We start from the raw sequence: 9,982 nt of genomic DNA, 5'->3' as shown, positions 1-9,982 counted from the left end.
TGCTGATATTATTGAAGAAGTAAAACAACTTGGAGATCAGCGGCCCAAAATTCTACAGGAAGCATGTCTTGTAGCAGAAGGCATGGGAATTTTGCCAGAGTTACCAAAGAAGAGAGGCCAGAAGCAGAAAAGATGCCATGATGACACAGCTGAGGAATCACGTTCTACCATCTCTGAAAATGATCCAGAATCTTTATTCAGAAGGAATGTTTTTGATGCAACTTTAGACAATGTTATCTATGGATTAGAGTGCAGATTCAAAGCAACCAATAACATTTGATTTATATTCCATTCAGTCCTAAAATATGTGACACTAGAGCCTGAGGAACCAAACATAGCTTTTAAATGTCTACTTCACAGGTATCCTACAGATCTTTCTGAGAATTTTCCTTGTGAAATGTTGCATCTGAAAAAAATCTTCAAATCTACTTTTGGAAAAGAGTATGAACAACCCCCACTTATCTTATTAAATGAGATTTAGAAAAAACAACTGCAACTAATTTTCAGTGCAGTGTGCATAGTCATACGGATTTTTTGCACACTACTAGTGACTGTAGTGGAAGCTGAAAGAAGATTTAGCAACTAGCACTTATCAAAAACTGCAGGCGTTCTATTGAGGGACAAGAGCAGTTAAGCCATCTTGCTATGTTGTCTATCGCGTGTGAACTTGTAAGAGAAATTGACTTTGGGGAGATAATTCATGATTTTGCAATGAAAAAGGCCAGACACATAAAGCTTTAAAGTGAAGTGGTTTATTTATAAAATGTTTGTAGCCATGTTGGTCCATTAGAACAAAAAAAATCAAAACATCAACTGGATAATGCCATTATTAGGACCAACAGCCAAAAAATTACAAAATAGTCAGCAATGTAGAATGTAATTTTTTCTTTCATTATTCATGAGATTTTATGTATGTGGGTTGGTGTGGGTGTGGGAGGGGGCCCACCTTACAAGTTTGTACTGGGCTGAAAGAAATTATACCTGGGCCCTGGGTGTGGGAAGGTGGGTGTGTGCATGTGTGGGGGGGCTGCTTCTGTGCTAGGTCTGGGGTGCTGGCTGGGAGTAGGGGTTCTGTGATAGAAGTGATATGAGAGGTTTCTGTGAATGTAGGAAGTTTGAAAACTACTATGAGTTAAATTTTCTCAGGTATATCATCTATCCACACAGTCACTAAAATTCAAGGAAATCTGGAGCCAAGACCTGGGCATACAAAATAACTTCAACTAGCATGTCTTTATATCATGGGTGGGCAAAATGGCAGATCTGGCTTACATCTGGATTGCATTTCCCAACAGCCCCTCTCCATGTCACTACAGCTGGTCTCCATAGAGACCCCAGTAGCTGCAACACCATGACAGTGTGGGGCCAGGGTTTTCATGGAGGCTGGCAGGGTGCACGGCTGGACGGGGAGCTGCTCCAAAGCTTGGTCTAGGATCTTGCAATGGTATCAGCATGGTCTGGAGCTGGAGCAGAGTTATGATCCACTGCCTGCATATCACTACCCCAGTTGTGCAGGCAACAGATTGCAGTTCCGCCCCAGATCTGGACCACACTGTCAGGACCACAAAAGCCGAGCCCTGGAGCTGGGGCTGGTCTCTGTGGAAGCCCTGGACCTGTTTTGTCACAGGTCTGCCACTCCTGGGGTCTCCATGGAAACTGGCCACAGTGACGTGGGCAGGGGCTGTTGAGAAATGGAGCCTTCCACAGGCCTGATCTGGCCTGTGGGCTGGACTTTTCCCCTCCCTTGCTTTACATCCACATACACAACTTTAGACATGGGTGACTTGTGCCTCTTAAGTCTGGGGAGGCACCTGCAGAAGCCGGAGGTGACGGCGGCAGAGCTGGCGAGTGGTGGGGATGGCCCTGTCAGGTACTGACGGCCCCACCGTCAGTACCTGCCCCCCACCCCCCTTGTACCATCCCTACACATCTCCTATGAAGTTAGATTCTGTACTGAATTGGGGGGGGGGGCAGGTAAGGGTGTTATTCCCCACTCTGTCCCCAGAGGACTGCAGTGGGGTCTGCCTGTCCTGACCACTGCTGCTGCTCACTCCCTGTATGGGGAGAGTGGTGGGATAAGCACCCTCCCACCCCTATGCCAGATGCTGGAGGGAGGGAGGATTAACTCCCCTCCCTTCCCCCTTGCCTAAGGGGCCTTGCTCGCTGGCCTCTGGCTGGGCCCCTGACCCTGCTGCTGGAGTTGTGGGGGCAGGGCCCTGATGGGCCATCAGCCCCTGTCCTGGTGTCTGGGGAGCGTGAGTCTGTTCCTGGTGGGGGGGGCCTCAGGCAGGGGTCAGAGTCACCATGGATTGCATGGGGGGGGGGGCGAGGTGGCACTAGACATAGTCCCCCAAGCCCCACTAGCATCACCACTGCTCGCCATGTACAGTTTGTGGTAGCTTTCCCCGCCTGCAGCATGCCCTGCCACTGGGAATAGGCTCATGCTCTGTGACACCGTGACAGGGGCTACAGCCCCTGTCAGGTTTGCTCCCCCTTGCTGCTCCCATGCTTCATGCTGGGTGGCCTCTGGCCCTGCCTCTGTCCCTGCCACTGGAGTGGCGAGGGGAAAGCAACCCTGATGGGGGGCTGCAGCTCCTGTCCCGGTGTCCCGGAGTGTGAGCCTCTTCCTGGTGGGGGGGGCCATACTGCGGGGTGGTCCAAGCTGCCATGGACTGCACGGTATGAGTGACAGTGGTGCTAGGAGAGTTTGGGGGGTTACGGTTCCCTCCGAGCCCTAGTGCTGCTGCCATCCCTGTGTAGTCTGTGGTAGCTGTGACCCCTGCTTGTGGCCCCTCTGCCGGGAAGAGGCTCATACTCCCCAGGTACCAGGACAGGGGCTGCTGCCCTTAGGTGAGGGGACAGGGAGGACAGTTATTCCGCTCCCTCTGGCGTCTGGCCAGGGGGCAGGGAAAGGGCTTATCCTGCCGTTTGCCCCGCAGGGGGAGCAAGTGGTGGTCACAGCGGGCAGACCCCCTGTGGTCCTCCAAGGGCAGAGCAGGCAGAGGGGGGAATAACTCTCCTCCCTCCCCCCTGCATGAGGGAGCAGTGTCGGCTGGCATCTGGCCACAACCGTGCCGCTGCAGCAGTGAGGGGTGAGCACCCAGCAGACCCCAGGTCAGGTCTGCAGGACAGGGAGGGGGGAATTCAACCCCCTCCCTGGCCAGTTCACTCCAGGCCTCTGCCCAGGGCTGGGCAGAGCTCTGCCACTGGAGTAGCCAGTCCAGTCAAGACATGCAGGTCATGCTGGTGGGATGGGAGGGGGCGGGGAATTAATCTCTCTCTTGCTTTGTTCTGGGGCCAGTGTTTGGCTAGGCCCCCCACTGCCTGTCCCTGTTTTGGTTAGGGAGCAGAGAGTCAGGGTCAGCCCTGCTCTGCTGAAGCAGAGAACACAGCCCAGAGAGCATGCTGGGGGACTCTGGTTTAACTTAAACCAGGAAGGGGTTTGGGACAGAAGTTGCATAAACTGGTTTGAGCTCAATCAGTTAACTCTGATACTATTTTCAACCAGGATTATCTCAAGCTGATTTTGGCCGTTTTGAAACTGGTTTATATGCACTGAACTTATGTTCTGTTACAGGTTTAAACCAGTTTCTGATCACTTAAACTGGTTTATGTGTAATGTCTGTCCCTAGCCACAGTGTCCAGGAGAGCAGTGGCAGTAGTTGCTGTTTCTGTGCCCCCCCCCCAAGTTGGCACCTGGAGCTGGTAGGCTGGTCTTCTGTCTTATTAACCTCAGCAAGATAAAAAATGGTGAGGCATCTGCAGCAGTAATTTCTGTAACGTGACATTTGTAGTTGGAAAAGTATGAGGTTGGAATTTAAATTATGCATATAGAAATGCACAATTCGTATATGCACAGTTGGAATCATAGAACTGTAGCCCTGGACGGGGTCTTGAGAGAGGATCTAAACCAGCTTCCCACACTGAGGTAGGAAAACGTATGCATAGACCATCCCTGAGAGCCATATCTCTAACACATTCTTAAAATCCTTCATGCAAAAAAGGAAATGTAAAGCATATGTATGACTGTAAACAATTAAATGCATCTGTGTTGAAACTAAAATGTAAATTCTCTGTTGAAATTTCAGAGAGGAAATCATCACATGAAATCATTTAAATCACTGAAAAGCAATGTCTCTAAAGCGTGAGAAAAAGCCCTTGAAAATTAAATGCTACTCTTTTTGATGTAGTTTGTGCTTGAAATAGATGCTGTGAGAGACCAAGCTTAGGTTAGAGATCTGTGCCATGTTTTAAGTTGAAAGCTAAATGCAGTCTTAATTACAGGCAAGACAAGGTGCCTGAGTAAGGCAGTCTCTTCCTTTCTCTCCTCACTTTCTCACCCCACCCCACCCCACACGCAGATAACTACAGATGTGCTGCCAGATCTGCGGACACAGCCTGATTCTCATCTCATTTAAATTAATCAAAATCAGGAATAGTTTCTGAAACCACTGTTGTCACCCTAGCATAAAGCTAATGGGAGAGGAAAACCAGGGCAGGGTGGCAATACAAATGCCCGCCCACCCGCAAACATGCAAAAAACGATGTAGCATAGGTAGCTATATTCCCACATCCATGACCATGCATTCTTACACAAAAGTGCAAAGTAATAGACAAAAACCCATTCAAAGACATGGGCTCACATAGAGATGCACACACACAAAATTCATGGGGAAGGGTGCTGCTCAGAGTCTGTTGATCAAGATACAGAATCCAGATAAGCTCTGCACCGCTGCAGCTCAAAACTTCCTCTTTAAGTGGGGTGGCTGGGGTTTTTTTCATATTTTTTTATCAACTTCCTTCCTGCTCTAACTGCCAAAGCTCAAAGCTGAGAGCTGAGAGCGGAGAGGGACCCCAGACGCAGACGCTAACCAGTGAGTACGAGTTCAACTCAATGTGGGGTGGGCTTGGGGAGGGAGAGAGGGAAAAAGAGCCTTTCCACTCTATTACCAAGCATGAGTGTGTCTGTTTTTTGTGGGGGAGGGGACATGAGGAATGTGAAAGAAATGCAGCGGGAGTGGCCTTGGTTGTACCTGGAGGGGAAGTTAGGGTGCAGCAATGAGAAGGGAGAAGTGGCTTTGCAGGGCGAGCTCAGCTTACATGGCAGGGTCAGCAAGGCTGGCGAATCCTTAGGAAGGGGCAGTGGCCGAGAGGGGCTGTCTCCAGGATCCCTGGTACTGCCAGGCATTCTCCAAAAGTCTGCTCAGGCAGTGGTATATTTTTACCTTCCAGCCCTGGAAAAGTGGGCTTGGCTAAGGGAGTATTATACTCTTTGTCATGGAAAATTTCATTCCATTCCCTTGACCGCTCCCTTTCGATCATGTTAGGCAAGTCCAGCAGTTTGTTTTTAAGTGAATGTTTTGTTCTTGAGAAGAGTTTGGAAAATGGTGTTCCTGCAACCCCCTGAATCCCCGGAACAGAAACCAATGCAGCACAGCGAACCACAAGGGCAGCGTTTTTTTTTTTAAACTTACTGCATCTGCTCAGCGTGCTTCCCTGCATGCTTTACAGAGCACCGCAGGAGGGGAGCCTCAGACGTCACAGCCTGGTCAGCCCCTGGCAAAACTGCTAATAAGGGGTGACAGTTAGTTGGTGCCCAGAATAAAAGGGCACTTTTTCACTTTCTGTTTTGAAGCCGTCTCTTTCTGTCAGGGGCCCCCTAATGCTGTCCTGCTTTTTTTTTTCCTTTCAAGAGAAAGCACCGAAGCCTCATTGGCAATGGTCTGAAATCTAGAGCCCTTAAAGAGAAAAGTGCTGAGGGAAAGGGAAGAGTGGGGGGTAAGAAGGGTAGAAGGACTTCTGGATGTACACCTTGCTGGGGTTGTTTGACCCCAGTACTCTTTCCTGCCCATGGCAGGGGGTCGGACTAGATGATCTACTCAGGTCCCTTCTGACCCTAGAAACTATGAAACTATGGAAATGGACAAAGTAAGAGAAATTGTTAATGGCAGAACAAATTGTCTTTAATTTCTTTTTAAAATATTACCAGGCTAAATTTCCTTGGATTAACTACATTTACTTTATGGACAATATAACCCTGAGTCCTGAGTTTCAGGGCTGCAGTGATAGAGCAGTTAAAATATCTTGTTATGGATCCTTAGGCATGAGGTACTGACCTAGTGCAGGGCTGCTCAACCCCTGGCCTGCAGGCCAAATCTGGTTCATAGAGTCATGGGGTCAGGCAGCAGCAGGGAAGTGGTTGCAATTAATACTACTATTACCCTTCCCCCACTGGCAAAATAGCAACTCTCCCTCTGTTCCCATGCATAGCCAAATCAGGGCTGGGTTGTTGCCACGTGGCCTGATCAAGGCTAGGCCTTGCCTGCCCTGCACACTGGATTCAGCCCACCAGCTGTACCTGGCCCATGGATGGACCTGGCATTGGCCATCTGGCCTGTGGTGAAAAGTTTGGGCACCACTGATTTAGTCCAGGTGTTTTCAACCTTTTTGGGTCATTGTATCCCCGGTGGCTGGTTGAGAAGGCAGGAGTCCCCCGGCAGCCAGACGAGTGTGTGTGGGGTGTCCCCCAGCAACCGATTGGTGAGTTGGGGGGCTCCCCAGCAGCCAGTTGATAAGCCGGGAGGGGGGAGATGGAGATGAGCGGCAGTACCAGTGATGGCACCTGCTGCCGAGTACCCCCTGAGGCCATCACAAGTACCCCCAGGGGTATGCATACCCCTGGTTGAAAACCCCTGATCTTGGTAATTCAATTGTAAATGGGTCATCTACAATTGACCTGGGGAGTCCAAAGCAATTTGGGTCATCTGCAAGTTGGCTGGGGAGTCCAAAGCAGCTGGACACAATAACAGCCTTGTGTGCTGGGCACTATGACTCTCCTGTGTGCTGTGTGTTACAGAAATTGGTGCGTTTCAACCATGTTAGCTCAATGACCTGCTGGATTTGGGTGGATCTGTGACTTTTATATTTTATTGCACTGGGCCTCACCCAGCAGGGCTTGCATGGATGGACACACACATACACAACACCACACAAGTCAGAGGGAGCAGTTACATATGAGAGCTTTGATGTGATCTGTTCCATAGGTGGCTGGGGTGAATAAGCATATGCACATATGTGAACAGAAGGTCAGCCCTATTCTCACTAAAGACCTTGGGAGGCTTGCAAAGTACCTGGAGAACATACAGGCCCACAGTACCTGGAGAACACATAGATTTGGGTCTCACCTGATCTATCCAGTAGGTAGGCACACACATGAGCTAGAATATTACCTATTCCATGGGATCTAGCTGGTGCTTTATCACTTTGACTCATTATTAGAGTGACCTAGTCTGCTATTCCAGCTCCCCAATGGTTTTGTTGATTTCTTAGAGGTTTCAGAAGGGTTCCCCAGGTAAGGAGCCCTTTTCACTGCTACTGAGGGATAATTTTTGTTCTGTTCATGAAGTGAGAGAGAGGGAACGGAAGCAACCAAAGCATTCAAAGATGGATTATCTACTTGCCGTCTCCTTTCATTATGCCTTAGTCATTGTCTCTTTCATTTCCTCTTTCTGCCATTCCCCTTATTATAAATCATAAATCTCCTGTGAAGGGATGAGGTGGCCAGGCAGTGATATTCTGGGGTGGAAGCAGTGTAAAGTGTCAGAATGTGAAGGGTCATGATGAGGGAAAGGGTATTAGAGTTGAAATGGCCCAAATTGGCAGCAAGAACTGTGTGTCAAAAACTATTGTGGCCACCACATCTCATCATCATGATCTTTTCTTGCATCTGGATTTGGGCAAGTTATAAGAGGGATAATAAAAATGTTTAGGGTTTTATGAGGTGCTGTTCATGCTGAAACTAGAGGATTAATCATTTCTTTCCTCACAGTATCCTGGCACAGACCTTGATTTCCCTTTTTGTGAGGACAGTCTGAGGTTTCTTTCCCCATAGAATGCAGGGACCCTTCGAGACTGCATATACTACATAGAGTATAAATATACTACATATAGGGCACATATATATGTTGCCCTATGGCGACATAGTTACTAAGCCATGCTTTAGTACTTCCAAAAGGAGGTACTAAAGCATGGCACAGTAACTGCCTGTGCTGTGCCATACGTGCAGTGTAAGAGTTATTTTTAGAAGCTACTTTGTCATAGCGGCACACTGTAACAGGGGAGTGCACCACTATGGCGAAGTAGCTGCTGGTCACATGTAGACACCTGTGGACGCTGTGTACATCACTACAGCAGCATAACATCATTTGTAGACATGCCCATAGTGTAAATAAGCACAGCTGCACTTAGACCTGTCCCTTAGGCTTTGAGTTTATCTATGGTTTTCTCTTTGGTGACACCCTCATACTAACTCTATCCTAGCTTCCCAGGCTTAATTGTTATGCAGCCATATATCACATGCATCATACATTAGAGTACACATTTGAATCTAGTTGCAGATGGTCCTGCTTTGAGCAAGCAGTTGGCCTAGATGACCTCCAGAGATCCTTTCCAACCCTAATTTTCTATGATTCTATGGATCTTCCTGTCCCTCTACTTTTAAGCCTTTTTAGCTGTTCCCTGTGCCCACCAAATTCTTTTATCAACATCATTTGCCTGGAATTTATCCTTCCATCTCACCACGGTTATGGCTGACTGAAACCGTCAAGTTGAGAATGGGCAAACATTGCCATTGCTCACTTAGAGAGGAGAAGATTTAGAGGGGCTGAGAGAAGTTTTAAATAAGAAAAAAGAAAATGAAGATATATCAGTCACTCTTCTTTATGCTCTTCCATGACAGAAGAATGAACAATTGGTTGTTAAAATGAATAGCCAGAGTATTTAGAACAAATCAAGGACAACTGATATACGGTGAGAGAGGATTTGGCCAGAATTTTATTTGACCCAATGGTTGGGTTTTTTAACCTTCCATGAAGCATCAGAATTTGGTCACTGACAAATAGGGTAAGAGAGTAATTTGATTCACTAAGAAAGATCTTACATTCTTATCTACTTGCCTGACAAACTCATCCTTCTCTCCCAACCTTTTTAGTCCACGGATTGGCAAACTGTGGACCAGCATACAGTAGATCGGAAGTGACCAGCATACTGTGGACCGGCAGTCAACTTGTTTTTATACTTAGTAGAAAAAGGGGTTGGCTGCTGGTCCTCAGTAAGCCGGTCATTTCCGGACTTCCGGTCTGGCAGCCAACCCTCCTGCGGACTGGCAGCCAACCCTTTGCGGCCCAGTACTGGGCTGTGGCCCGGGGGTTGGGAACCTGTGTCCTACTGATTCCACTCATTCCCTCCTCTGACCACCCATCCACTTGTTTACCTATCCTCTCTCAATCCTTTGCTTTGTCTCTCTCTACGCCTCTTTGTGAAGGCACCAGTCATGTTTCTTGCTCTCAGAGAGTGAGGAGCTCCTGTCTAAGCTTGTGCTGAGAATACTCTGCACCAGATTCAATTCTTACTTCCTCTCCTTTCGAGAACTCTCTCTTCTGAGTCCCCACTACTTAGAGCAATTCTGCAGCTGGGACAAATGTTGTCATAGGAACATGCCACATGCTTCCTTCCTGTGCAGGATGTGGACCTGATTAGTGCACGAAGTGAACTGTTTTCAGGGGTGTGCAGCAGAGAAACTTTGGGACATCTGCAACAGGATTGAGTAGAATTCATTTTTTGAGCAAACAGACTTTATATATTTTGTTTAATATATAAATTCACTCATAAAATGTTGTTCATAAAATTCTGTGTTTGTTTCTCAGTATTATTTATAACCCATTCAGGCAGGAAAGTAAGACCTTCCCCTTGGTGGCAGTTATTTTGCTCTATGCAGTGCCATAGCAAGGGGTGGGGAGGGGGCGAGCGGGGCGAAAGTCCCAGGTACCAAAGTGAGGGGGGCCCAACAGGCACTGCCCAGCTAGGGTGGGATGTGGGACGGAGCTGTGAGCAGCTTGTGTGGGGGAGGGATGGGGTGCAGGGATGGGGGAAGGGCAGCTCTTGCTGCTGCATACAATCCTGGGCAAGCGTGGGGTGGAGGAGC

General features: G+C 48.3%; 2 protein-coding genes across 2 annotated transcripts in view; one reads left to right on the top strand and one right to left on the bottom strand.

Annotated features, from left to right (window-relative positions):
• PDE6H (phosphodiesterase 6H) overlaps window positions 1-9,982 on the bottom strand; it is a 53,067-nt gene that overhangs the window by 26,227 nt on the left and 16,858 nt on the right. The gene's annotated exons all lie outside the window — the stretch shown is intronic.
• ARHGDIB (Rho GDP dissociation inhibitor beta) overlaps window positions 4,767-9,982 on the top strand; it is a 17,500-nt gene continuing 12,284 nt past the window's right edge. The window contains exon 1 of the mRNA XM_019514960.1: window positions 4,767-4,874. The gene's annotated coding sequence lies outside the window, so the exon portion shown is untranslated. The remainder of the gene's footprint in view (window positions 4,875-9,982) is intronic.

Source organism: Gavialis gangeticus, unplaced genomic scaffold (assembly GCF_001723915.1).
Source record: "Gavialis gangeticus isolate Ggan-Ray unplaced genomic scaffold, GavGan_comp1, whole genome shotgun sequence".
Classification (NCBI taxonomy): Eukaryota; Metazoa; Chordata; order Crocodylia; family Gavialidae; genus Gavialis; species Gavialis gangeticus.
The sequence above is the reverse complement of the archived record's forward strand: the minus strand, read 5'-3'. Positions and strand labels throughout refer to the sequence as shown.